We start from the raw sequence: 26,296 nt of genomic DNA on the forward strand, positions 1-26,296 counted from the left end.
GGGCCTGGAACATCTGCCCTACGAGGAGAGGCTGAGGGAGCTGGGCCTGTTCAGCTGGAGAAGAGAAGGCTGAGAGGGGACCTGAGCAGTGTCTAGAAGTACCTCAAGGGAGGCAGTGAGGAGGATGGGGCCGGCCTCTTTTCACTGGTGGCCACCGACAGAACTAGAGGAAACGGCCGGAAACTGAAACACCAAAAGTTCCACAGGAACTTAAGGAAAAAATTCTTGACAGTGAGAATGCCAGAGCACTGGAACAGGCTGCCCAGAGAGGTTGTGGAGTCTCCTTCTCTGGAGATCTTCAAACCCGCTTGGACGCAGTCCTGTGCCACGTGCTCTAGGTGACCCTGCGTGTGCAGGGGGTTGGACTGGATGATCTCTAGAGGTCCCTGCCAACCTTGAGCATTCTGTGATTCTATAACATTCTCAACTCATGTATGGAAGAGTCAGGTGGTGGCTCTTCAGTTCCTTGGATTATTTTGCCAGCGTTGAAAATCCACTCTGATTTTTTTTTTTTTTTTTTTTTTTTTTTTTGCCCTGTCTCTTCAGTTTCTTTGACATTCCAGCTCGTGTCCAGAACATCAGGCCCCAGCAGCCCCAAAGGGCAGCCCAGAGGGGCGGCAGGGGCTGCCGTTGGTGGTGGGAGCTGTGCAGGTGGCTGCGGCCTGGTGGCAGCCCCACGCTCAGCAGCCCGTCCTGGCTGCAGGTGCCACAGCTGGTGCAGCACGTGGAGAAACGTCCGCATGGCCACGGCCACGTCCACACGGCCACGGACACGTCTGTGTGGCTGGGCACGGACCTTCCTGCTGCCGAGCAGCCTGTGCCCGGGCAAGAAGGTCTCCATCCTGCTGCAGCCACCCCACCGGTGTGCGCCCCGAGGGGACACCCGCTGCGGGGTCACAGGTGGCCCTCAGTGACAGCGGGGCCCTCTGTGACTGCGCTGCTGTGACATCCCGGCCCGGCGGGCTCGGCCCGCAGTGTTCGGGACGACGGCAGCGGGAGAGGACGGGAGCGAAGGTGCTGGCCGAAAAGCCCCCTGAGCACCCAGGAATTCCCCGTTGCCCCCGGGCAGCTCCGCGGAGTTTGGCCACGCGGCCGGGATGGCGGAGCGACTCCCCGGCCACCGCTCGGTGGTTGCTGAGGAGCAGGAGGAGGATGGGGCGGTTGCAGGGAGTGTGTGCGACCTGGAGCCCCACTCGAGCCGTGCGCCCGAGGAGGCGCCGTCGGGTGAGTGCGGGGGCCGCGCTGGCCGCGCCGGGGCCACGAGCTCTCGCTGTGCGGCCAGCAGCAGCGTGCGCAGGGCAGAGCGCTCCGCTGCCTCCTGCAGCTCCGGGCAGCCCTGCAGCTCTGCCCGCTCCCTTCCCGCCAGCTCCCGGTGCGGATCTGCCCACGGAGGAGGCAGAGGAAGCCCTGGAGCGCGTGCGCACCTTTCTGCAGCGTGGAGGGAAGGTGAGTGTCGCCGTCCCGCTCGGGGCTGCCCGGCCTCTCCTGCCGGCGCCCTCGGGGCGCTCCGACGGCCCCACGGGGCTGCTGGCGCTGGGGCCGCTCCCTTGCAGGCGCCCACGTGTCGCTGCAGCCCCTGCCATGCGCTGGTGCTGCTGGCCGCGCGCCGGCCCCTGTGACGCTCTCTCCTCGTCCCTCTGCTCCTGCAGCAGGAAGAGGCCGAGAAGCTGCAGTTTCTGGCCTGCGTCTGCACCCTCTGCGCAGCGTCCTGCCCGCCCGGCCTGCCCGCTCTGCTGCTGCGCCAGGAGCTGTGGCAGTGCAAATCCCGGCTGGCAGAGGCGCTGGAGGTGAGGGCACGCGGGGCTCCGGGGCTGCTCGGGAGGGCCCCGGCCCCGCTCCGCAGCAGGACGGGCTGGTTTGAGCGCGGGGACGTGTGGGGGGCTGGCTGGAGGGCACAGCCGCTTGTGGGGCCCTGGCAGCTCCCTGCGACCCTTCCCGCTTGTGCTGTCCAGGTGCTGCTGCAGGAGGAGCCCAGGAACCACCTGGGCACGGCCGTGCGGCAGCAGGTCATGCTCTGCATCAGTGCCATGAGGTAGCTGCCCCAGGCCTGGCTGGGCCACGGCCTCCCCAGCAGATACCCCAGAGGGCCCCAGTCCTGCAGGGAGCCTTCCCTCGTCCTGGGGGAGTCTCCCATTGGCATCTGGGGGCACCAAGAGGGTTGGAGCCGGGAGAGCAGAGAGGGCCCTGGAGCTCTCCCGTGGGTGCGGGCCTTTCCCCAGGGCTGAGGCAGGAGGTGGGGACATCACTGGGCCCCCCTGCCCGCTGTGTCCTCTGTCCCTGGACAGCGTGCTGGCGAGAAGAGGTGACTCCCATGGGGCTCCCTCCCCGCCTGGCCTGGCCATCGCTCACGGGCCTCCCGAGCCCCGGGTGCATCCCCCTGCCCAGGACAGAAGGGTGTTGCTGGCTGCTGCCACCCCAGGCACTGGAAGCCCCTCTCTGCTCGCAGCAAAGCCGGGCTGCTGCTGGAGCGCGAGCTGGAGGGCCTGCTGGACGCCTGCTTCTCCAGCGTCTTCTCCCTGCCTCCACGGGAGCACCTGGATGCTGCTCTCTACTCCCAGGTGGGTGCCGGCTGCTCCAGGGAGGCTCAGGGCAGGCTCCCCGCTTGCCTCTCCCTCGCCCCTGCCCTGTCCCCCTTGCCCTGGACAGGGCCATGGGCAGTGTCCCCAGGGCCGTGGGCAGTGTCCCCAGGCTGCGCCCTGTGCAGCAGCAGCAGCAGCTCCCCTGCCCTGGGGGCTCTCCTGCCCTCAGCACTGCTCTACACGTCCCCCTGGCACGGGAGGAATTCCGAGCCCTCTCTGACAGCCGGGGGGCAATGGGGAAGAAGCGCCTCAGCCCTCTGTCCCCCTTGCAGATGCTGGAGGCCATGGACAGCATGCTGCAGGCCTTGATGCTCGGCAGCCCTTCCTCCAGCGTGCTGGACATGAAGACCATCCTGCAGGTCTGGTATTGCCAGGAGCAGAGCCGCCAGCTCCAGGCCCTGTGCTGGGATGGGGGGAGTTGTCCAGCAGCGGCTGCAGAGAGCCCAGTGCGGAGAGGGGACAAGCTCCCTCACGGGAATGGGGATCCCCACAGTTCTCCTGTGCGAGCCCAGTGTCCCTTGGTACAGACAACACCCCCTCCTCCTCAACCCGCTCCTGCCCTCATTACAACCCCCATGGGCTCCTGCTGTCACATCAGGCCCGTCTGGGAGATCTGCCCCACAGTCACGAGGGACTCTGGACACAAGATCCCCTCTCCGGGCTCTGCCGGGGCTCCAAGGCACAAACCTGGCCAGGCATTTTGCGGGACACAGGGCAGAGCAGCAGCTTTTCTCCTTGCAGCTCCTCCTGCCCTACGCCGAGTGCCAGCAGGCAGCTGTGCACGAGAGGGCTGTGGGACGCCTGGCGAAGCTGGGGGATCTCCTGACCAGCTCTTCCTTGGTGTCGGTAAGGAGCCCGTGGTGCAGGCCAGCTGCAGCCACTGCCTGTCCCTTGTCACATGCGGCCGTGTCCTGGAGCTCCAGGCTGCCTCCAAGGGAAGCCACCAAGGCTCCGGCTCAGCCGGGATCCAAGCCTGCAAGGAGCGTGGGCCAGGGCTTTGATCCCGAGCGCTGCCCTCCAGCCTCGTGGCAGCACTGCCTCCCTTTCCCAGGTCCGGGAATGCTTCCAAGTGGGCGGTGCCAGCTGTGGCAGCTTCTTGGAGAGGAGCGTGCCGGTCCTGGGGCAGCTGGTGGGACATCTCACCCTGTGCGGCGCCTGCCAGGACGAGGGCAGCAGTGACGAGGCTGCGGACGCCCTGTGGCACCTCTACGAGTTCCTCGTGCAGGGAGCGAGTAAGAATTTCTGTGTGGTTGCAGTTCCCCTCGCCCACCCCTTGCAATAGGCCCAGCGCCTCCCTGGGCCTCCTGCTGCGCTCTCTGTCCTGCTGGGGCCTTTTCCCCTGCCAGGGGAGGTTTGTCCCTGGCACCCTCCGTGGGCCGTGTCCAGCTGTGCAGCCTTCATGCTCAGGGCCCTGTGTTTCCCCTCCCGCGCAGGCCGGGAGCCGTCGCAGGAGAGTGCCTGGCAGCAGGAGCTCCGAGAGGACTGGGAAACCGCAGGCACCTTGAGGCTTTCCCGGTCCAGGGACACCAGGGCAATGAGCAGGGTAAGGAGGCCTCCCTGGCTGGGACCTCCAGCTGTGGGGTCAGCCTGCAACGTGGATGCGGAGAGGGGTGGCTGCAGGTGGGGCTGAGGAGAGAGCTGGCACTTAGGCCAGGACTAGCCCGGGGCTTCCTTCCTGCATCCCGCAAGCTCTGCTTCCCTGCAGGAGCAGCGGGTGGGACCTTAACCCCAGGCACCAGCCCCATCCCAGCGCCGTCACCGCAGCCAGCAGAGCCCCGGCTCCTGGCTCGGAGGGACTCGCTGTGCCAGCGCTGCCCCGTGTCGCTCTCAGGGCCACGCGCTGCTCAGCCAGGCCATGCAGTCGGGATCCTGGCTGTGACGTCTCTCGGGGCTGCCTTCTTCTCTGCCCTAGATGTTTGGGAAGCACCTGTGGCCGGACGAGAAGGCAGAGGCCGTCCTTGTAGCCATCCGGGGCATGAGAGCCTGCAGCAGCTACGACCCGCAGGCGGCTGCTCACATGCTGGACGAGCTCGTCACGGACGACGCGGGCCTTTTGGAGCATGTGAGTAGCCTGCGGGTGGCACGGCCGGGGTTCAGCCCCTTTGGGGGCTTGTTTTTCCCCTGAGTGCTCGTGTACCAGGCACCCAACTGCCTCTGTGGCCAGCCCAGAGCGGTGGCAAGGGCAGACCTTCTCCTTGGGAGCTGGGCAAAGGGCTGCAGTGCAGCAGAGCCTCACACTCTGCCATGTGGGCTGCAGGTGCCCAGGCTGGTGCAGACAATGTGGGAAACCATCCTGGCCGTGCGGGATGCGTCTGCACGGCGCAGCCTGGACAGGGCTCTTCTCCAGCTGAGCAGCGCGTGCCCGGACAAGGTGGTCGCCAGCCTGCTGAGCTGCTGCCCCTCGTGTGACAGGTCTGTGCTGGCCGGGGCAGGGGCAGGGACAGGGCTGCGGCCTCGCAGGCCACGGGGCTGCAGCCGCGGCAGCCGCTGACCAAGCGCTCTGGGCCCGCAGCGCCGCCGGGGCCATGTGGAAGGTGCTGCTGTCCAGGCCGGGCGCCGCGGAGCCGGTGCTGCGGGAGCTGCTCCGCGCGCTGCAGGACTGGCGGCTGCCCGAGGCAGCGGCCTCGGCCGCCTCTTCCCTGGCCGTGAGTTTGTGGGGGAAGCCCCGCTCTGCCCTCGGGCTGCCCTTGCCCTGCGGCGAGAGGCCGGGCTCCCGCTGCCCCTCTCCATGCAGCCCCAGGCCGGGGCCTCCCGGGACGCACGGGCCCAGCGCGGGACGGGGGCTGCGGCTGGCAGGGCCTGGCCAGCGCCAGCTTGCTGGGCTGCTGGGCCTGCTTGGGGCCCTCTGCACACCCGCACACACGGAGCTGGCCGGAGCGGCTGCGTGTCCCCCTGCACCCCTGCATCGCCCTGCGCGTGCGGCACGCGCTCAGCCTGCGCTGGGGACAGGACCGGGGGCCAGGGCCACATGAGGGCTCCAGGCAGCAGAAACGTCACCAGGGCCCAGTCAGGGGAGCCAGGGTGGCCTCCAGGCTACGTGTGGCCGTCCAGGGAGATGTTCCCACTGCCCAGGAAGGCTCATGGTGGCTCTGTGGCACCGAGCCCCAGGAGCTGCCGTGGCTCTGCTCTGGCCAGGCAGCCCCTCCAAGGCGCAGGGCGCTGCGAGGAGCCTCACCCCGAGCTCCAGCAGCACAGGAGGGACATCTCACAGCAAGGGCTGTCTCTGGCTTTCTCTGCAGGCAACACGTGCGCTGCACGAGATCCTCCAGCAGCCCCCCTGCCTGCACGAGCTAGGGAAGTTCTTCCCCCCGCTCCTGCTGGCGCTGCTCTTCCAGAGCGCCTTCCTGGCAGCGCTGGAGCAGGAGCAGTCGGACGCGCTGTGGGGGAGATGCCGAAGGGAGGAGGCCACGTGCAGCAGCCCCGTGAGGTGCTCCATCACGTCCCCGCCGTCCCCGCCAGGCAGGGCTGCAGGCAGCGCCGGGGCTGCGAGTGTGAGCGGGTGTTTTCTCTGCACACAGGCTTGCAGTGCAGACCATCAAAGCACTGCTGTGCCAGGCCGGCTTCGAGAACGTGGTGCTGGCCATGGCAAGGAGGGGCGGCTGGGACATGCTCCTGCGCGCCGAGACCCATCACCAGGGAGTGGGTTTGCTGGCCAGGTGAAGCCCCCGTCTCCCCGCTCTGCTGCAGCATTTCGCCCCTGTGCACAGGGTGGCTCTCAGAGCCCACGGGGGTGCCCAGTTCTGCACACAAAGGTGGCTTTGTTCTGTGCGTGGTGGCCCAAGGGATGTGATGGGAGGCAGTGAGGGTGCAGGCTCAGGAGAGATTTGCCTGGGCTGCTCAGGCCTCACAGAGCCTTCTTCCCTCCGCCAGAGAGATGAGGAGGAGCCCAAGAGCGCTGCGCCTTCTGCTGCTCCAACGGCTGGGAGCGCTGCTCTTGCGCCAGGAGCCCTGCACGGAGATCCCTGCCATGGCTTTCCTGGTGGAGGTGAGCCTCGTGTGGGCACTGCCCTTCTGGGCTGCTTCTAGCTCCAGCTGTAGCCCCAGCTGCGGGACGGAGGGCCCCGAGCGCCAGTGGGGCAGTGGGTGTTCTGCCATGAGTCCCCTCGGCCTTCGCCCCTCTGCAGCGGGCTCCTTCTTGTCCCCACGTGTACTTGGTGCCTCCGTGTGTTGTGTCTCTGTCCCAGGGCCCCTCCAGAGCATGGGGACAGGAGGCTGGTGCAGGGAGGGCAGGAGCAGGCCAAGGCTGGGCCCTCGCTGTGCCCTGAGGCCCCAGGCAGGGAGGGGGTCCCGGGGCTCCCTGCAGTCACTGCTGCCCTTGGCCAGGCTTCCTCTGAGCCCGCTGCCCTTGTCCGGAGCTGCTGGTGGCATCCAGCGGTGTCCGACACAGGGAGCACTGCGGCCACTGCCACCTTCTCCGTGCTGTGCATTGCAGCTGCTGGCCTGCAGTGACCTTCGTGCATATGAGGATATTTTCCTGGGAATCTCTGCGATGTCCCTGGAGAGTCACTGCAGCGTAATGCGCAACCTGGGACTCAGGAGCCTCCTGGTGCTGTGCAGGAGACAGGAGATGGTGAGCAGGGCATCACTGGGGGAAGCTGTGTGAGCTGGGTGCCAGGGAACAGGCTGGCTTGGACTTTGCTGGGCCTGGGGAGCTGAGGGGACTTCAGATCTCGGCCCAGCACCCAGCAAGCCATCTCCCAACGGCTGGGAGACAGAGGGAAGCTGCTGTCTAATAACGTGCCAGGGTAGCCTTTTATTTCTGTTTTTTTAAATTGAACTCGTATTTCCCACATCCAGGTCGGAAGAATGCGTGTCCTGATGCCTCAGCTCATGAGATACTTGCAGGACGAGGACAGGGACATGAGCGGCCAGGCCCTCCTGGTGCTCAGCCATGTGGTCCGTGTCCTGGAGGGACCAAGGCTCATGGACATGGCTCCGCAGCTGGCTGAGAAGCTCCTGCCCCTCTTTGAGGATGTAAGGCGGGGGCAGAGCCGTGGGGCCGGCCGGTGTGCGCGGGAGGCTGCCAGGAGCCCTTCTGCCCGGGCTCTTGGGATACTGCCCTGCGCTGCCCACGCTGTCCTGGCTGCAGGGCTGCATTGCACCAGTGCAGCCTGTGCAGGAAGCTGCCACGTGCGGTGCCAGCGCTGAGCACTTCTCTCTTCCTTGCCACCAGGAGTGCGAGCACACACGAAGGATCTCCATGCAGCTCTTCAGCAGGCTCGTGGAGACAGCAGCGGGCAGGGCAAAGGAGCAGATGAAGCAGCACGTGCACACGAGCACGCTGCCACTGCTCTTCCACCTGCAGGATGAGAGCCCCAGTGTGGTGGAGGTACGGCTGAGCAATGGGGCACGCTGGGGAGCCCAGTGGCCACGTTGGGAATAGCCGTGGGAGGTGGTCCTGGCCGAGTCCTGCCTGGATGTCTCTGGGGCTGCAGCCCTTCAGCCTCCCGCTGGCCTGGGCCGCAGCTCAGTAGCTCTCGGCAGTCTCTGCTGTGCTGCCTGTCCAGGACAGGGTGGCTCAGGTGCTGCTTGCTCCATGTTTCTGCCCTCCACTGAGGGGGCCAAGGACCCCAGAGCAGATTCAGTGCCCTGCTGCTGCCCCTTGCCATGAGCAAATGCCCTGAGCCTTGTCAAGAGCAGGGCGGTGGGGGGCACAGGCTCTTGTCCCATGGGCTGCGGTGGCATCTCCCCGTTTCTTCCATGTGCAGGCTGCTCAGGAAGCCCTCCTTGGTGCCGCCAAACTCCTCAGGTGGAAGGAGCTGAGGCGCTTGGCTCAGAGCCAGCAGACTTGGCTCATCAGCAAGTGCCTGGTAAGGACAGTCCCCAGGCCGCAGCCCAGCGCGGAGCAGCTCTTTCCTCCCCCGTGCCCAGTGTGTGTGGCTGGCGGCTCCGGGTGCAGGATCAGCCCTCGCGGGCTCTCCTGCAGGCTCCTCTGCCTGTGCTGAGCCCTGGGTGCTGCAGCTGCCCCTGGCCCCGCGGGGCCTTGCAGCAGGAGGGCCCCTCCGCGCGCGGGGCAGCAGGGCCCTCCGCTGCCTCCAACGCCAGCTCAGGCTGCCCGGCCTCTGCGGGGTCCTGAGTGTGGTGGCAGGGGGAGGCGGCTGCTCCTGGGGAAGGACGGCGAGAGGACGGTGTGCGCTGAGCCCTGTGCTCTCCCCAGCTGGCCGGGAGCAGGGGCAGGAGGAGGGCGGACCAATACCTGCGCCAGAGCCTGTCCTACCTGGAGAGCAGCCAGGAGTCCCTGCGCGAGGCGGCCGTGCGGTTCCTGGGTGAGCCCCGAGCCCCGGGCTCCATCGCTGTCCTGGGACAGCTCGGCCTCAGCCCCGGCGGCTGCGCTGGCAGCAAAGGCAGCCCCGTGGCTGCTGCAGCCCCCGAGCCTGAGGCAGCGCCGGGCGCCTGGAGGCTCCAGCCACCCTCAGGCATCTCCGCCCGCAGCGGTGGGGCTGGCGGGAGCCCCTCGAGCAGGAGCCCTGCGGGTGACACTGGGGAAAGGGGACTGGGGTGAGCCCGGCCCGAGGGGACGGGGGTGCCCTGCGGGTGACACTGGGGAAAGGGGACTGGGGTGAGCCCGGCCCGAGGGACGGGGGTGCCCTGCGGGTGACACTGGGGAAAGGGAACTGGGGTGAGCCCAGCCCAAGGGACGGGGGTGCCCTGCGGGTGACACTGCGGAAAGGGACTGGGGTGAGCCCGGCCCGAGGGACGGGGCTGCCTGGCCAGGCGGGCAGCACTGGGGGAACAGCTTTGAGGAGCAGCATTTATGGGGCGCTGTGTGTGGGCCTAGGGCATGCTGGGCAGCGCGGCGGGGAGCAGAGCAAGGAGACGGTGGAGGCCATCTGTGAGAGTGAGTGAGGGCAAGCGGGGGGTCACACGGGGCTGGGGGACCAAGAGAGACCCTGGCCAAGGAGCTCCCATCCCCACGTAGGTGAGGATGGCTCTGCTGCCCGAGAGGAGCGGAGCAGGGTGCTGTGGGGAGAGCAGAGAGACATTCCAGGCACCTTGGGCACATTCCTGGGCAGCAGCTGCCGGCTAATCCAGCAGAGCCCCTGGCTCCATCCTGGCTGTGGCAAGAGCTGGCTGGGACGGGTGGTGTTAGGAGGAGAGGCCTGGGGCCTGGAGGATATGGGGGCTTCCTCTGAGCTCGTGCTTCCCCCTCAGCCCTGAAAGGCCTGCAGGAGGACAGCAGCCCATCCATCTCTGCCCTGGCCACCCAAACCGTGCTCATCCTGAGAGCTGCAGGGAAGGGGGCTGCACCCACGGGCACCCAGGAAGGCCTGTGCGACCGCCTGAGGAGAGCGTGGCAGAGGCGGCGCTGCCCTCTGCGCGGTGCCAGTCTGTGCTGCTGGCGCTCGGCCGCGTCCTGACGCCAGGCTGCTCTGCGCACCGGCCTCGCTAAAGAAACGTTCCTGTCTCTTCACCGTGTGCCCTGTCTGTTCTTTGGCAAAACAAGCAGTAGAAACGCAGGTTGTGAAGGGATTGGGGTCCCCCTCTTAGAGGAGTCCCCTTCTTAGAGAAGGGGGAAGAGGAGTATCACACAGACACAGCGAAGAGTACCACACAGCCAATGTCAGGGCTTCCAGCGGGAGTATGGTAGTGGGGAAGTGAGGATAGGAAATGGTCACAGAGGGTCCTCTTTCACCCCTCCTGGGAAACCTGCAGGCTCGGTTACTTCCCTGGAATGCCTGTACACCAATGCCCGAAGCATGGGGAATAAGCAGGATGAACTGGAGATCTGTGTGCGGTCCCAGCGCCATGATCTCATTGGAATCACAGAGACGTGGTGGGATAGCTCGCACGACTGGAGCGCTGCCATGGAAGGCTATGTGTTCTTTAGGAAGGACAGGCTGGGAAGGCGAGGTGGTGGAGTTGCTCTTTATGCGAGAGAGCAACTGGAGTGCATGGAGCTCAACCTGGGAGTGGAGGATGAGCGAGTTGAGAGCTTGTGGGTAAGGGTTAGAGGGCAGGCTAATGTGGGAGACACTGTGGTGGGTGTCTGCTACAGGCCACCTGAGCAGGATGAGGAGGTTGATGAGGCCTATAAATACTCAGCTGGATGTTGCCTCACGGTCACAGGCCCTGGTTCTCATGGGGGACTTCAACTACCCCGACATCAACTGCAAGGACAACACGGCCAGGCACAAACAGTCCTGGAGGTTCCTGCAGAGCGTCGACGATAACTTTTTGACGCAGGTTGTGGAGGAGCCGACGAGGAGAGGTGGCTACTGGACCTCGTGCTATCAAATAGGGAGGGACTTGTAGGAGATGTGAAGGTGGAGGGTAGGCTCGGCTGCAGTGACCATGAGTTGGTGGAGTTCAGGATTCAACAAGGAGGTGGCAGGGCTGTAAGTAGCCTTGCAACCACAGACTTCAAGAGGGCCTACTCCAGCCTCTTCAGAGACCTCCTCGGAAGAATCCCATGGGCTAGTTCTCTAGAAGGCAGGGGGCCCAAGAGAGCTGCTTAGTTTTCAAGCGGCACTTCCTCCACGCCCAGCAGCAGTGCATCCCTGTGTGTAGGAAGTCAGGCAGAGGGGGCAGGAGACCTGCGTGGATGAGCCGGGAGCTTGTGGCAGTGCTCAAGCAGAAGGCAGCGGTATACAGAATGTGGAAAAAAGGACAGGTCCCCTGGGAGAAATACAGGAACGTAGTCAGGGAATGCAGAGGTGTGACAAGGAAAGCTAAGGCGCGGTTGGAACGCAATCTGGTAAGAGACGTTAAAAATAACAAGAAAAACTTCTTCAAATATATGAACAGCAAAAGGAAGATCAGGAAAAATGTGGGTCCGCTGGTGAACACGATGGGCACCCTGGTTACGAATAACACAGAAAAAGCAGAGTTGCTGAATGCCACCTTTGCTTCGGTGTTTACCAAGGGCAGCGCTTTAGAGTCCCAGGCTCTAGGGACAAGAGAAGAAGCCTGGAGAGAGGAAGACTCCCCCTGGGTAGAGGAAGATTGGGTCAGAGAGCACCTAAGGAACCTCGAGGAAGGAAGTTCAGAGAGTGGTGATCAGCGGTGCAGAGTCTAGTTGGAAGCCTGTAGCTAGTGGTGTCCCCCAAGGGTCAGTCCTCGGCCTAGTCCTGATCAATTTATTCATCAATGACCTTCATGAAGGCACAGAGTGCTCCCTCAGCAAGTTTGCTGATGATACCAAACTGGGAGGAGTAGCCGAAACCCCAGAGGGCTGCGCTGCCATCCAGAGGGACCTGGACAGACTGGACAACTGGGCGGAGAGAAACCTCATGCAGTTCAACAAGGCCAAGCGCAAGGTCCTGCATCTGGGGAGGAATAACCCCAGACACCAGTACAGGCTGGGGACTGACCTTGTGGAGAGCAGCTCTGCAGAGAAAGACCTGGGTGTCATGGTGGATGATAAGTTGACCATGAGGCAGCAGTGTGCCCTCGTGGCCAAGAAGGCCAATGGGATCCTGGGGTGCATTAAGAAGAGCGTGTCCAGCAGGTCGAGGGAGGGGATCCTGCCCCTCTACTCAGCCCTGGTGAGGCCACATCTGGAGTATTGTGTCCAGTTCTGGGCTCCACAGGACAAGAGGGATGTGGAGCTGCTGGAGAGAGTCCAGCGCAGGGCTACGAGGATGATCAGGGGCCTGGAACATCTGCCCTGTGAGGAGAGGCTGAGGGAGCTGGGCCTGTTCAGCTGGAGAAGAGAAGGCTGAGAGGGGACCTGAGCAGTGTCTAGAAGTACCTCAAGGGAGGCAGTGAGGAGGATGGGGCCGGCCTCTTTTCACTGGTGGCCACTGACAGAACTAGAGGAAACGGCCACAAACTGAAACACCAAAAGTTCCACAGGAACTTAAGGAAAAATTTCTTCCCAGTGAGGGTGCCAGAGCCCTGGAACAGGCTGCCCAGAGAGGTTGTGGAGTCTCCTTCTCTGGAGATCTTCAAACCCGCTTGGATGCAGTCCAGTGCCACGTGCTCTAGGTGACTCTGCGTGTGCAGGGGGTTGGACTAGGTGACCTCAAGAGGTCCCTGCCAACCTTGAGCATTCTTTGATTCTATAACATTCTCAACTCATGTATGGAAGAGTCAGGTGGTGGCTCTTCAGTTCCTTGGATTATTTTGCCAGGGTTGAAAATCCACTCTGATTGTGGCAGCCCCACGCTCAGCAGCCCGTCCTGGCTGCAGGTGCCACGGCTGGTGCAGCGCGTGGAGAAACGTCTGCGTGGCCACGGCCACGTCCACACGGCCACGGACACGTCTGTGTGGCTGGGCACGGACCTTCCTGCTGCCGAGCAGCCTGTGCCCGGGCAAGAAGGTCTCCATCCTGCTGCAGCCACCCCACCGGTGTGCGCCCCGAGGGGACACCCGCTGCGGGGTCACAGGTGGCCCTCAGTGACAGCGGGGCCCTCTGTGACTGCGCTGCTGTGACATCCTGGCCCGGCGGGCTCGGCCCGCAGTGTTCGGGACGACGGCAGCGGGAGAGGACGGGAGCGAAGGTGCTGGCCGAAAAGCCCCCTGAGCACCCACGAATTCCCCGTTGCCCCCGGGCAGCTCCGCAGAGTTTGGCCACGCGGCCGGGATGGCGGAGCGACTCCCTGGCCACCGCTCGGTGGCTGCTGAGGAGCAGGAGGAGGATGGGGCGGTTGCAGGGAGCGTGTGCGACCTGGAGCCCCACTCGAGCCGCGCGCCCGAGGAGGCGCCGTCGGGTGAGTGCGGGGGCCGCGCTGGCCGCGCCGGGGCCACGAGCTCTCGCCGTGCGGCCGGCAGCAGCGTGCGCAGGGCAGAGCGCTCCGCTGCCTCCTGCAGCTCCGGGCAGCCCTGCAGCTCTGCCCGCTCCCTTCCCGCCAGCTCCCGGTGCGGATCTGCCCACGGAGGAGGCAGAGGAAGCCCTGGAGCGCGTGCGCGCCTTTCTGCAGCGTGGAGGGAAGGTGAGTGTCGCCGTCCCGCTCGGGGCTGCCCGGCCTCTCCTGCCGGCGCCCTCGGGGCGCTCCGACGGCCCCACGGGGCTGCTGGCGCTGGGGCTGCTCCCTCGCAGGGGCCCACGTGTCGCTGCAGCCCCTGCCATGCGCTGGTGCTGCCGGCCGCGCGCCGGCCCCTCTGACGCTCTCTCCTCGTCCCACTGCTCCTGGCAGCAGGAAGAGGCCGAGAAGCTGCAGTTTCTGGCCTGCGTCTGCACCCTCTGCGCAGCGTCCTGCCCGCCCGGCCTGCCCGCTCTGCTGCTGCGCCAGGAGCTGTGGCAGTGCAAATCCCGGCTGGCAGAGGCGCTGGAGGTGAGGGCACGCGGGGCTCCGGGGCTGCTCGGGAGGGCCCCGGCCCCGCTCCGCAGCAGGACGGGCTGCTGTGAGCGCGGGGAGCTGTGGGGGGCTGGCTGGAGGGCACAGCCGTTTGTGGGGCCCTGGCAGCTCCCTGCGACCCTTCCCGCTTGTGCTGTCCAGGTGCTGCTGCAGGAGGAGCCCAGGAACCACCTGGGCACGGCCGTGCGGCAGCAGGTCATGCTCTGCATCAGTGCCATGAGGTAGCTGCCCCAGGCCTGGCTGGGCCACGGCCTCCCCAGCAGATACCCCAGAGGGCCCCAGTCCTGCAGGGAGCCTTCCCTCGTCCTGGGGGAGTCTCCCATTGGCATCTGGGGGCACCAAGAGGGTTGGAGCCGGGAGAGCAGAGAGGGCCCTGGAGCTCTCCCGTGGGTGCGGGCCTTTCCCCAGGGCTGGGGCAGGAGGTGGGGAGATCACTGGGCCCCCCTGCCCGCTGTGTCCCCTGTCCCTGGACAGCGTGCTGGTGAGAAGAGGTGACTCCCATGGGGCTCCCTCCCCGCCTGGCCTGGCCATCGCTCACGGGCCTCCCGAGCCCCGGGTGCATCCCCCTGCCCAGGACAGAAGGGTGTTGCTGGCTGCTGCCAGCCCAGGCACTGGAAGCCCCTCTCTGCTCGCAGCAAAGCCGGGCTGCTGCTGGAGCGCGAGCTGGAGGGCCTGCTGGACGCCTGCTTCTCCAGCGTCTTCTCCCTGCCTCCACGGGAGCACCTGGATGCTGCTCTCTACTCCCAGGTGGGTGCTGGCTGCTCCAGGGAGGCTCAGGGCAGGCTCCCCGCTTGCCTCTCCCTCGCCCCTGCCCTGTCCCCCTTGCCCTGGACAGGGCCATGGGCAGTGTCCCCAGGGCCATGGGCAGTGTCCCCAGGGCCGTGGGCAGTGTCCCCAGGCTGCGCCCTGTGCAGCAGCAGCAGCAGCAGCAGCTCCCCTGCCCTGGGGGCTCTCCTGCCCTCAGCACTGCTCTACACGTCCCCCTGGCACGGGAGGAATTCCGAGCCCTCTCTGACAGCCGGGGGCAATGGGGAAGAAGCGCCTCAGCCCTCTGTCCCCCTTGCAGATGCTGGAGGCCATGGACAGCATGCTGCAGGCCTTGATGCTCGGCAGCCCTTCCTCCAGCGTGCTGGACATGAAGACCATCCTGCAGGTCTGGTATTGCCAGGAGCAGAGCCGCCAGCTCCAGGCCCTGTGCTGGGATGGGGGGAGTTGTCCAGCAGCGGCTGCAGAGAGCCCAGTGCGGAGAGGGGACAAGCTCCCTCACGGGAATGGGGATCCCCACAGTTCTCCTGTGTGAGCCCAGTGTCCCTTGGTACAGACAACACCCCCTCCTCCTCGACCCGCTCCTGCCCTCATTACAACCCCCTGCTGTCACATCAGGCCCGTCTGGGAGATCTGCCCCACAGGCACAAGGGACTCTGGACACAAGATCCCCTCTCCAGGCTCTGCCGGGGCTCCAAGGCACAAACCTGGCCAGGCATTTTGCGGGACACAGGGCAGAGCAGCAGCTTTTCTCCTTGCAGCTCCTCCTGCCCTACGCTGAGTGCCAGCAGGCAGCTGTGCACGAGAGGGCTGTGGGACGCCTGGCGAAGCTGGGGGATCTCCTGACCAGCTCTTCCTTGGTGTCGGTAAGGAGCCCGTGGTGCAGGCCAGCTGCAGCCACTGCCTGTCCCTTGTCACATGCGGCCGTGTCCTGGAGCTCCAGGCTGCCTCCAAGGGAAGCCACCAAGGCTCCGGCTCAGCCGGGATCCAAGCCTGCAAGGAGCGTGGGCCAGGGCTTTGATCCCGAGCGCTGCCCTCCGGCCTCGTGGCAGCACTGCCTCCCTTTCCCAGGTCCGGGAATGCTTCCAAGTGGGCGGTGCCAGCTGTGGCAGCTTCTTGGAGAGGAGCGTGCCGGTCCTGGGGCAGCTGGTGGGACATCTCACCCTGTGCGGCGCCTGCCAGGACGAGGGCAGCAGTGACGAGGCTGCGGACGCCCTGTGGCACCTCTACGAGTTCCTCGTGCAGGGAGCGAGTAAGAATTTCTGTGTGGTTGCAATTCCCCTCGCCCACCCCTTGCAATAGGCCCAGCGCCTCCCTGGGCGTCCCGCTGTGCTCTCTGTCCTGCTGGGGACTTTTCCCCTGCCAGGGGAGGTTTGTCCCTCGCACCTTCCGTGGGCCGTGTCCAGCTGTGCAGCCTTCATGCTCAGGGCCCTGTGTTTCCCCTCCTGTGCAGGCAGGGAGCCGTCGCAGGAGAGTGCCTGGCAGCAGGAGCTCCGAGAGGACTGGGAAACCGCAGGCACCTTGAGGCTTTCCCGGTCCAGGGACACCAGGGCAATGAGCAGGGTAAGGAGGCCTCCCTGGCTGGGACCTCCAGCTGTGGGGTCAGCTGCAACGTGGACGCGGAGAGGGGCGGCTGCAGGTGGGGCTGAGGAGAGGGCTGGCACTTTCCTTAGGCCAGGACTAGCCCGGGGCTTCCTTCCTGCATCCCGCAAGCTCTGCTTCCCTGCAGGAGCAGCGGGTGGGACCTTAACCCCAGGCACCAGCCCCATCCCAGCGCCGTCACCGCAGCCAGCAGAGCCCCGGCTCCTGGCTCGGAGGGACTCGCTGTGCCAGCGCTGCCCCGTGTCGCTCTCAGGGCCACGCGCTGCTCAGCCAGGCCATGCAGTCGGGATCCTGGCTGTGACGTCTCTCGGGGCTGCCTTCTTCTCTGCCCTAGATGTTTGGGAAGCACCTGTGGCCGGACGAGAAGGCAGAGGCCGTCCTTGTAGCCATCCGGGGCATGAGAGCCTGCAGCAGCTACGACCCGCAGGCGGCTGCTCACATGCTGGACGAGCTCGTCACGGACGACGCGTGCCTTTTGGAGCATGTGAGTAGCCTGCGGGTGGCACGGCCGGGGTTCAGCCCCTTTGGGGGCTTGTTTTTCCCTTGAGTGCTCGTGTACCAGGCACCCAACTGCCTCTGTGGCCAGCCCAGAGCGGTGGCAAGGGCAGACCTTCTCCGTGGGAGCTGGGCAAAGGGCTGCAGTGCGGCAGAGCCTCACACTCTGCCATGTGGGCTGCAGGTGCCCAGGCTGGTGCAGACAATGTGGGAAACCATCCTGGCCGTGCGGGATGCGTCTGCACGGCGCAGCCTGGACAGGGCTCTTCTCCAGCTGAGCAGCGCGTGCCCGGACAAGGTGGTCGCCAGCCTGCTGAGCTGCTGCCCCTCATGTGACAGGTCTGTGCTGGCCGGGGCAGGGGCAGGGACAGGGTTGTGGCCTCGCAGGCCACGGGGCTGCAGCCGCGGCAGCCGCTGACCAAGCGCTCTGGGCCCGCAGCGCCGCCGGGGCCATGTGGAAGGTGCTGCTGTCCAGGCCGGGCGCCGCGGAGCCGGTGCTGCGGGAGCTGCTCCGCGCGCTGCAGGACTGGCGGCTGCGCGAGGCAGCGGCCTCGGCCGCCTCTTCCCTGGCCGTGAGTTTGTGGGGGAAGCCCCGCTCTGCCCTCGGGCTGCCCTTGCCCTGCGGCGAGAGGCCGGGCTCCCGCTGCCCCTCTCATGCAGCCCCAGGCCGGGGCCTCCCGGGACGCACGGGCCCAGTGCGGGACGGGGGCTGCGGCTGGCAGGGCCTGGCCAGCGCCAGCTTGCTGGGCTGCTGGGCCTGCTTGGGGCCCTCTGCACACCCGCACACACGGAGCTGGCCGGAGCGGCTGCGTGTCCCCCTGCACCCCTGCATCGCCCTGCGCGTGCGGCACGCGCTCAGCCTGCGCTGGGGACAGGACCAGGGCCAGGGCCACGTGAGGGCTCCAGGCAGCAGAAACGTCACCAGGGCCCGGTCAGGGGAGCCTGGGTGGCCTCCAGGCTACGTGTGGCCGTCCAGGGAGATGTTCCCACTGCCCAGGAAGGCTCATGGTGGCTCTGTGGCACCGAGCCCCAGGAGCTGCCGTGCTCTGCTCTGGCCAGGCAGCCCCTCCAAGGCGCAGGGCGCTGCGAGGAGCCTCACCCCGAGCTCCAGCAGCACAGGAGGGACATCTCACAGCAAGGGCTGTCTCTGGCTTTCTCTGCAGGCAACGCGTGCGCTGCACGAGATCCTCCAGCAGCCCCCCTGCCTGCACGAGCTAGGGAAGTTCTTCCCCCCGCTCCTGCTGGCGCTGCTCTTCCAGAGCGCCTTCCTGGCAGCGCTGGAGCAGGAGCAGTCGGACGCGCTGTGGGGGAGATGCCGAAGGGAGGAGGCCACGTGCAGCAGCCCCGTGAGGTGCTCCATCACGTCCCCGCCGTCCCCGCCAGGCAGGGCTGCAGGCAGCGTCGGGGCTGCGAGTGTGAGCGGGTGTTTTCTCTGCACACAGGCTTGCAGTGCAGACCATCAAAGCACTGCTGTGCCAGGCCGGCTTCGAGAACGTGGTGCTGGCCATGGCAAGGAGGGGCGGCTGGGACATGCTCCTGCGCGCCGAGACCCATCACCAGGGAGTGGGTTTGCTGGCCAGGTGAGAGCCCCCGTCTCCCCGCTCTGCTGCAGCATTTCGCCCCTGTGCACAGGGTGGCTCTCGGAGCCCACGGGGGTGCCCAGTTCTGCACACAAAGGTGGCTTTGTTCTGTGCGTGGTGGCCCAAGGGATGTGATGGGAGGCAGTGAGGGTGCAGGCTCAGGAGAGCTTTGCCTGGGCTGCTCAGGCCTCACAGAGCCTTCTTCCCTCCGCCAGAGAGATGAGGAGGAGCCCAAGAGCGCTGCGCCTTGTGCTGCTCCAACGGCTGGGAGCGCTGCTCTTGCGCCAGGAGCCCTGCACGGAGATCCCTGCCATGGCTTTCCTGGTGGAGGTGAGCCTCGTGTGGGCACTGCCCTTCTGGGCTGCTTCTAGCTCCAGCTGTAGCCCCAGCTGCGGGACGGAGGGCCCCGAGCGCCAGTGGGGCAGTGGGTGTTCTGCCATGAGTCCCCTCGGCCTTGGCCCCTCTGCAGCGGGCTCCTTCTTGTCCCCACGTGTACTTGGTGCCTCCGTTGTGTTGTGTCTCTGTCCAAGGGCCCCTCCAGAGCACGGGGACAGGAGGCTGGTGCAGGGAGGGCAGGAGCAGACCAAGGCTGGGCCCTCGCTGTGCCCTGAGGCCCCAGGCAGGGAGGGGGTCCCGGGGGCTCCCTGCAGTCACTGCTGCCCTTGGCCAGGCTTCCTCTGAGCCCGCTGCCCTTGTCCGGAGCTGCTGGTGGCATCCAGCGGTGTCCGACACAGGGAGCACTGCGGCCATTGCCACCTTCTCTGTGCTGTGCATTGCAGCTGCTGGCCTGCAGTGACCTTCGTGCATATGAGGATATTTTCCTGGGAATCTCTGCGATGTCCCTGGAGAGTCACTGCAGGGTTATGCGCAAGCTGGGACTCAGGAGCCTCCTCGTGCTGTGCAGCAGACAGGAGATGGTGAGCAGGGCATCACTGGGGGAAGCTGTGTGAGCTGGGTGCCAGGGAACAGGCTGGCTTGGACTTTGCTGGGCCTCGGGAGCTGAGGAGGCTGCAGATCTCGGCCCAGCACCCAGCAAGCCATCTCCCAACGGCTGGGAGACAGAGGGAAGCTGCTGTCTAATAAGGTGCTAGGGTAGTCTTTTATTTCTGTTTTTTTAAATTGAACTCGTATTTCCCACATCCAGGTCGGAAGAATGAGTGTCCTGATGCCTCAGCTCATGAAATACTTGCAGGATGAGGACAGGGACATGAGCGGCCAGGCCCTCCTGGTGCTCAGCCATGTGGTCCGTGTCCTGGAGGGACCAAGGCTCATGGACATGGCTCCGCAGCTGGCTGAGAAGCTCCTGCCCCTCTTTGAGGATGTAAGGCGGGGGGCAGAGCCGTGGGGCCGGCCGGTGTGCGCGGGAGGCTGCCAGGAGCCCTTCTGCCAGGGCTCTTGGGATACTGCCCTGCGCTGCCCACGCTGTCCTGGCTGCAGGGCTGCATTGCACCAGTGCAGCCTGTGCAGGAAGCTGCCACGTGCGGTGCCAGGGCTGAGCACTTCTCTCTTCCTTGCCACCAGGAGTGCGAGCACACACGAAGGATCTCCATGCAGCTCTTCAGCAGGCTCGTGGAGACAGCAGCGGGCAGGGCAAAGGAGCAGATGAAGCAGCACGTGCACACGAGCACGCTGCCACTGCTCTTCCACCTGCAGGATGAGAGCCCCAGCGTGGTGGAGGTACGGCTGAGCAATGGGGCACGCTGGGGAGCCCAGTGGCCACGTTGGGAATAGCCGTGGGAGGTGGTCCTGGCCGAGTCCTGCCTGGATGTCTCTGGGGCTGCAGCCCTTCAGCCTCCCGCTGGCCTGGGCTGCAGCTCAGCAGCTCTCGACAGTCTCTGCTGTGCTGCCTGTCCAGGACAGGGTGGCTCAGGTGGTGCTTGCTCCATGTTTCTGCCCTCCACCGAGGGGGCCAAGGACCCCAAAGCAGATTCAGTGCCCTGCTGCTGCCCCTTGCCATGAAGGGCCAGCAAATGCCCGGAGCCTTGTCAAGAGGAGGGCGGTGGGGGGCACAGGCTCTTGTCCCATGGGCTGCGGTGGCATCTCCCCGTTTCTTCCATGTGCAGGCTGCTCAGGAAGCCCTCCTTGGTGCCGCCAAGCTCCTCAGGTGGAAGGAGCTGAGGCGCTTGGCTCAGAGCCAGCAGACTTGGCTCATCAGCAAGTGCCTGGTAAGGACAGTCCCCAGGCCGCAGCCCAGCGCGGAGCAGCTCTTTCCTCCCCCGTGCCCAGTGTGTGTGGCTGGCGGCTCCGGGTGCAGGATCAGCCCTCGCGGGCTCTCCTGCAGGCTCCTCTGCCTGTGCTGAGCCCTGGGTGCTGCAGCTGCCCCTGGCCCCGCGGGGCCTTGCAGCAGGAGGGCCCCTCCGCGCGCGGGGCAGCAGGGCCCTCCGCTGCCTCCAACGCCGGCTCAGGCTGCCCGGCCTCTGCGGGGTCCTGAGTGTGGTGGCAGGGGGAGGCGGCTGCTCCTGGGGGAAGGACGGCGAGAGGACGGTGTGCGCTGAGCCCTGTGCTCTCCCCAGCTGGCCGGGAGCAGGGGCAGGAGGAGGGCGGACCAATACCTGCGCCAGAGCCTGTCCTACCTGGAGAGCAGCCAGGAGTCCCTGCGCGAGGCGGCCGTGCGGTTCCTGGGTGAGCCCCGAGCCCCGGGCTCCATCGCTGTCCTGGGACAGCTCGGCCTCAGCCCGGGCGGCTGCGCTGGCAGCAAAAGCAGCCCCGTGGCTGCTGCAGCCCCCGAGCCTGAGGCAGCGCCGGGCGCCTGGAGGCTCCAGCCGCCCTCAGGCATCTCCGCCCGCAGCGGTGGGGCTGGCGGGAGCCCCTCGAGCAGGAGCCCTGCGGGTGACACTGGGGAAAGGGACTGGGGTGAGCCCGGCCCGAGGGGACGGGGGTGCCCTGTGGGTGACACTGCGGAAAGGGACTGGGGTGAGCCCGGCCCGAGGGGACGGGGGTGCCCTGCGGGTGACACTGGGGAAAGGGACTGGGGTGAGCCCGGCCCGAGGGGACGGGGGTGCCCTGCGGGTGACACTGCGGAAAGGGACTGGGGTGAGCCCGGCCCAAGGGACGGGGGTGCCTGGCCAGGGGGGCAGCACTGGGGGAACAGCTTTGAGGAGCAGCATTTATGGGGCGCTGTGTGTGGGCCTAGGGCATGCTGGGCAGCGCGGCGGGGAGCAGAGCAAGGAGACGGTGGAGGCCATCTGTGAGAGTGAGTGAGGGCAAGCGGGGGGTCACACGGGGCTGGGGGGACCAAGAGAGACCCTGGCCAAGGAGCTCCCGTCCCTGCGTAGGTGAGGAGGGCTCTGCTGCCCGAGAGGAGCGGAGCAGGGTGCTGTGGGGAGAGCAGAGAGACATTCCAGGCACCTTGGGCACATTCCTGGGCAGCAGCTGCCGGCTAATCCAGGAGAGCCCCTGGCTCCATCCTGGCTGTGGCAAGAGCTGGCTGGGACGTGTGGTGTTAGGAGGAGAGGCCTGGGGCCTGGGGGAGATGGGGGCTTCCTCTGAGCTCGTGCTTCCCCCTCAGCCCTGAAAGGCCTGCAGGAGGACAGCAGCCCATCCATCTCTGCCCTGGCCACCCAAACCGTGCTCATCCTGAGAGCTGCAGGGAAGGGGGCTGCACCCACGGGCACCCAGGAAGGCCTGTGCGACCGCCTGAGGAGAGCGTGGCAGAGGCGGCGCTGCCCTCTGCGCGGTGCCAGTCTGTGCTGCTGGCGCTCGGCCGCGTCCTGACGCCAGGCTGCTCTGCGCACCGGCCTCGCTAAAGAAACGTTCCTGTCTCTTCACCGTGTGCCCTGTCTGTTCTTTGGCAAAACAAGCAGTAGAAACGCAGGTTGTGAAGGGATTGGGGTCCCCCTCTTAGAGGAGTCCCCTTCTTAGAGAAGGGGGAAGAGGAGTATCACACAGACACAGCGAAGAGTACCACACAGCCAATGTCAGGGCTTCCAGCGGGAGTATGGTAGTGGGGAAGTGAGGATAGGAAATGGTCACAGAGGGTCCTCTTTCACCCCTCCTGGGAAACCTGCAGGCTCGGTTACTTCCCTGGAATGCCTGTACACCAATGCCCGAAGCATGGGGAATAAGCAGGATGAACTGGAGATCTGTGTGCGGTCCCAGCGCCATGATCTCATTGGAATCACAGAGACGTGGTGGGATAGCTCGCACGACTGGAGCGCTGCCATGGAAGGCTATGTGCTCTTTAGAAATGACAGGCTGGGACGGCGAGGTGGTGGAGTTGCTCTTTATGTGAGAGAGCAACTGGAGTGCATGGAGCTCAACCTGGGAGTCGAGGATGAGCGAGTTGAGAGCTTGTGGGTAAGGGTTAGAGGGCAGGCTAATGTGGGAGACACTGTGGTGGGTGTCTGCTACAGGCCACCTGAGCAGGATGAGGAGGTTGATGAGGCCTATAAATACTCAGCTGGATGTTGCCTCACAGTCACAGGCCCTGGTTCTCATGGGGGACTTCAACTACCCCGACATCAACTGGAAGGACAACACGGCCAGGCACAAACAGTCCTGGAGGTTCCTGCAGAGCGTCGACGATAACTTTTTGACGCAGGTTGTGGAGGAGCCGACAAGGAGAGGTGGCTACTGGACCTCGTGCTATCAAATAGGGAGGGACTTGTAGGAGATGTGAAGGTGGAGGGTAGGCTCGGCTGCAGTGACCATGAGTTGGTGGAGTTCAGGATTCAACGAGGAGGAGGCAGGGCTGTAAGTAGCCTTGCAACCATAGGCTTCAAGAGGGCCAACTCCAGCCTCTTCAGAGACCTCCTCGGAAGAATCCCATGGCCTAGTGCTCTAGAAGGCAGGGGGCCCAAGAGAGCTGGTTAGTTTTCAAGTGGCACTTCCTCCACGCCCAGCAGCAGTGCATCCCTATGTGTAGGAAGGCAGGCAGAGGGGGCAGGAGACCTGCGTGGATGAGCCGGGAGCTTGTGGCAGTGCTCAAGCAGAAGGCAGCGGTATACAGAATGTGGGAAAAAAGGACAGGTCCCCTGGGAGAAATACAGGAACGTAGTCAGGGAATGCAGAGGTGTGACAAGGAAAGCTAAGGCGCGGTTGGAACACAATCTGGTAAGAGACGTTAAAAATAACAAGAAAAACTTCTTCAAATATATGAACAGCAAAAGGAAGATCAGGGAAAATGTGGGTCCGCTGGTGAACAGGATGGGCACCCTGGTTACGAATAACACAGAAAAAGCAGAGTTGCTGAATGCCACCTTTGCTTCGGTGTTTACCAAGGGCAGTCCTTTAGAGCCCCAGGCTCTAGGGACAAGAGAAGAAACCTGGAGAGAGGAGGACTCGCCCTGGGTAGAGGAAGATTGGGTCAGAAAGCACCTAAAGAACCTCGAGGAAGGAAGATCAGAGGGTGGTGATCAGCGGTGCAGAGTCTAGTTGGAGGCCTGTAGCTAGTGGTGTCCCCCAGGGGTCAGTTCTTGGTCCAGTCCTTATCAATTTATTCATCATTGACCCGGATGAAGGCACAGAGTGCTCCCTCAGCAGGTTTGCTGATGATACCAAACTGGGAGGAGTAGCCGAAACCCCAGAGGGCTGCGCTGCCATCCAGAGGGACCTGGACACACTGGACAACTGGGCGGTGAAAAACCTCATGCAATTCAACAAGGCCAAGAGCAAGGTTCTGCATCTGGGGAGGAATAACCCCATACACCAGCACAGGCTGGGGACCGACCTTCTGGAGAGCAACTCTGCGGAGAAAGACCTGGGTGTCATGGTGGGTGACAAGTTGACCATGAGGCAGCAGTGTGCCCTCGTGGCCAAGAAGGCCAATGGGATCCTGGGGTGCATTAAGAAGAGCGTCTCCAGCAGGTCGAGGGAGGGGATCCTGCCCCTCTACTCAGCCCTGGTGAGGCCGCATCTGGAGTATTGTGTCCAGTTCTGGGCTCCACAGGACAAGAGGGATGTGGAGCTGCTGGAGAGAGTCCAGCGCAGGGCTACGAGGATGATCAGGGGCCTGGAACATCTGCCCTATGAGGAGAGGCTGAGGGAGCTGGGCCTGTTCAGCTGGAGAAGAGAAGGCTGAGAGGGGACCTGAGCAGTGTCTAGAAGTACCTCAAGGGAGGCAGTGAGGAGGATGGGGCCGGCCTCTTTTCACTGGTGGCCACCAGCAGAACTAGAGGTAATGGCCACAAACTGAAGCACCAAAAGTTCCACAGGAACTTAAGGAAAAATTTCTTCCCAGTGAGGGTGCCAGAGCCCTGGAACAGGCTGCCCAGAGAGGTTGTGGAGTCTCCTTCTCTGGAGATCTTCAAACCCGCTTGGACGAAGTCCTGTGCCACGTGCTCTAGGTGACCCTGCGTGTGCAGGGGGTTGGACTAGGTGACCTCGAGAGGTCCCTGCCAACCTCGGGCATTCTAGGTGGAGGATCCAGATCAACTCCATCAACGAGGCCAATGTGAAGTTATCTGCCATGTTCAGTTAACAATAAATTGAAATGATTAAACCATTTAAAAAATTGCACTCTGTGCTACAGAGAAATCAACTAGGCACAGAAATTATTGCTTACCTTCTTCTTTTATTTTTTTATAGTGAAAAATATAAAGCCCAAGAAACCTATCTAAATTCGGATCACACAGAACATGCCCTAGCAGTGCAAACTGCAGGTGAGATCTTCAATGGCAGCAACTGCTCCCCTCCACATTAGTCACAGAGGAACAGCCTGATTCAGAAGCCAAAATTATTGAAGGTACCCGGGCAGCTTTGAGGAAAAGGAATAAAATTGATGGAAAGGCGTTTATATGCAGGCTCTGAAAACCTTTGAAAGAACTAGTGTAATTCTTCCTAGCACGACAGTAGCTGTTGACCAAAAGAAAGATTGCCAAACCCTCACCTTCTCTTATAAAATGATCTGAAAAATCCAATAAGTCACTTGTTACATCCATAATCACTTCCTGATTGATTTGAAAAATGTAGCTTTTGTTTTAAGTGCTGTGTGGACACTTCAGGCTCCCTGTACAGAGGACTTTCCTTAGAAGACTCAAACAGGCAGCACTCCAAGTTATAATAAAAGAATCTTCAAGTGAATCTTCAACTGTTTTCCCTATATTTTCCTTGCCCTGTTATCATTCCTTATCTTCAGGCATGAGCTGTTCACATACAGCATTTTATCAGATAACGATAATTACAATAGTTTAATTCTGGACTTCGTCGTTAAAAAAAAAAAAAAGGAGGAACTCAATGCTTTCATCTAATTCATATCACATAATGCCTCTCAATGAAGAACTGCTTTTATGCACGTTTATGCTGCCCGATTCCCTACTGAAAAGCTGCTTTTAGATTCCCATCTTGTGCTCCCTGCTCGAGGGGCTGCAGTTCATGGGCTCCTGTTTCTCCTGCTTCTGCTTCCCTGCCACGTTTGGACAGCAAGAGACAGGACATCCTCCCTCCCCGCCAAAAAACTGTCCTGGGAAATGGTAATGTTCCCCCCAAAAATATACCCATCTCGTTCAAGCACTGGGATTTAATATCATATGCCTCACCTGCTATTGCTGGCTTGGTAATTTTAAATCGCTCTCTAAAAATCTGTAATCTGGACCTGTTTCTGCATTGTCTTCTCCAGGGAATCCTGGAGGGATGCAATTTGCTCCTTTCCATCGGGGGATTTTGCAAGGCAATATTTTCTGACTTTGGCTTTAAAGCGGACACAAAAATCTCCTCGTTTTATAGGAACTGTTGACAAATAGAAAATTTATAGCACTAGAGCATATGTAATTCTCTAAATAATATATACTGTTGCCTTTTTTTATTGGTTTTATCTTTGCTGCGCTATAGATTAAATGCCCTGGTAACAGACTGTATAAACTCCACCTGGCAGAAATTTCTGTAATAATGTGCCCTTTTGGGGGAAAAAAATCTTCTTCCGTAAGGAAGGAAGGATGCCATTTACATCAGAAACTCTAAAAAAATCCGATCTTTGGAAAGAGCAAAACGCTGTGAGCAGGGATGGGCTGGAGTTTGGAGCAGATGCCACCAGAGATTGCTTCCTTACCATGCTTTTATATGGTTATGTTAGACCAAAATATAATAATGGGGCATTTCG

At 63.4% G+C, this 26,296-nt stretch overlaps 2 pseudogenes; both read left to right on the forward strand.

The window, feature by feature from the left end:
- Positions 1-1,097: 1,097 nt before the first annotated feature.
- On the forward strand, positions 1,098-9,803 carry LOC148592566 (maestro heat-like repeat-containing protein family member 7; annotated as a pseudogene).
- A 3,301-nt stretch (positions 9,804-13,104) lies between these two features.
- On the forward strand, positions 13,105-21,841 carry LOC148592567 (maestro heat-like repeat-containing protein family member 7; annotated as a pseudogene).
- The last annotated feature ends 4,455 nt before the right edge of the window (positions 21,842-26,296 follow it).

Source organism: Tinamus guttatus, unplaced genomic scaffold (genome assembly GCF_059628265.1).
Source record: "Tinamus guttatus ecotype Peru unplaced genomic scaffold, ASM5962826v1 Tinamus_guttatus_pri_ptg000551l, whole genome shotgun sequence".
Lineage (NCBI taxonomy): Eukaryota > Metazoa > Chordata > Aves > Tinamiformes > Tinamidae > Tinamus > Tinamus guttatus.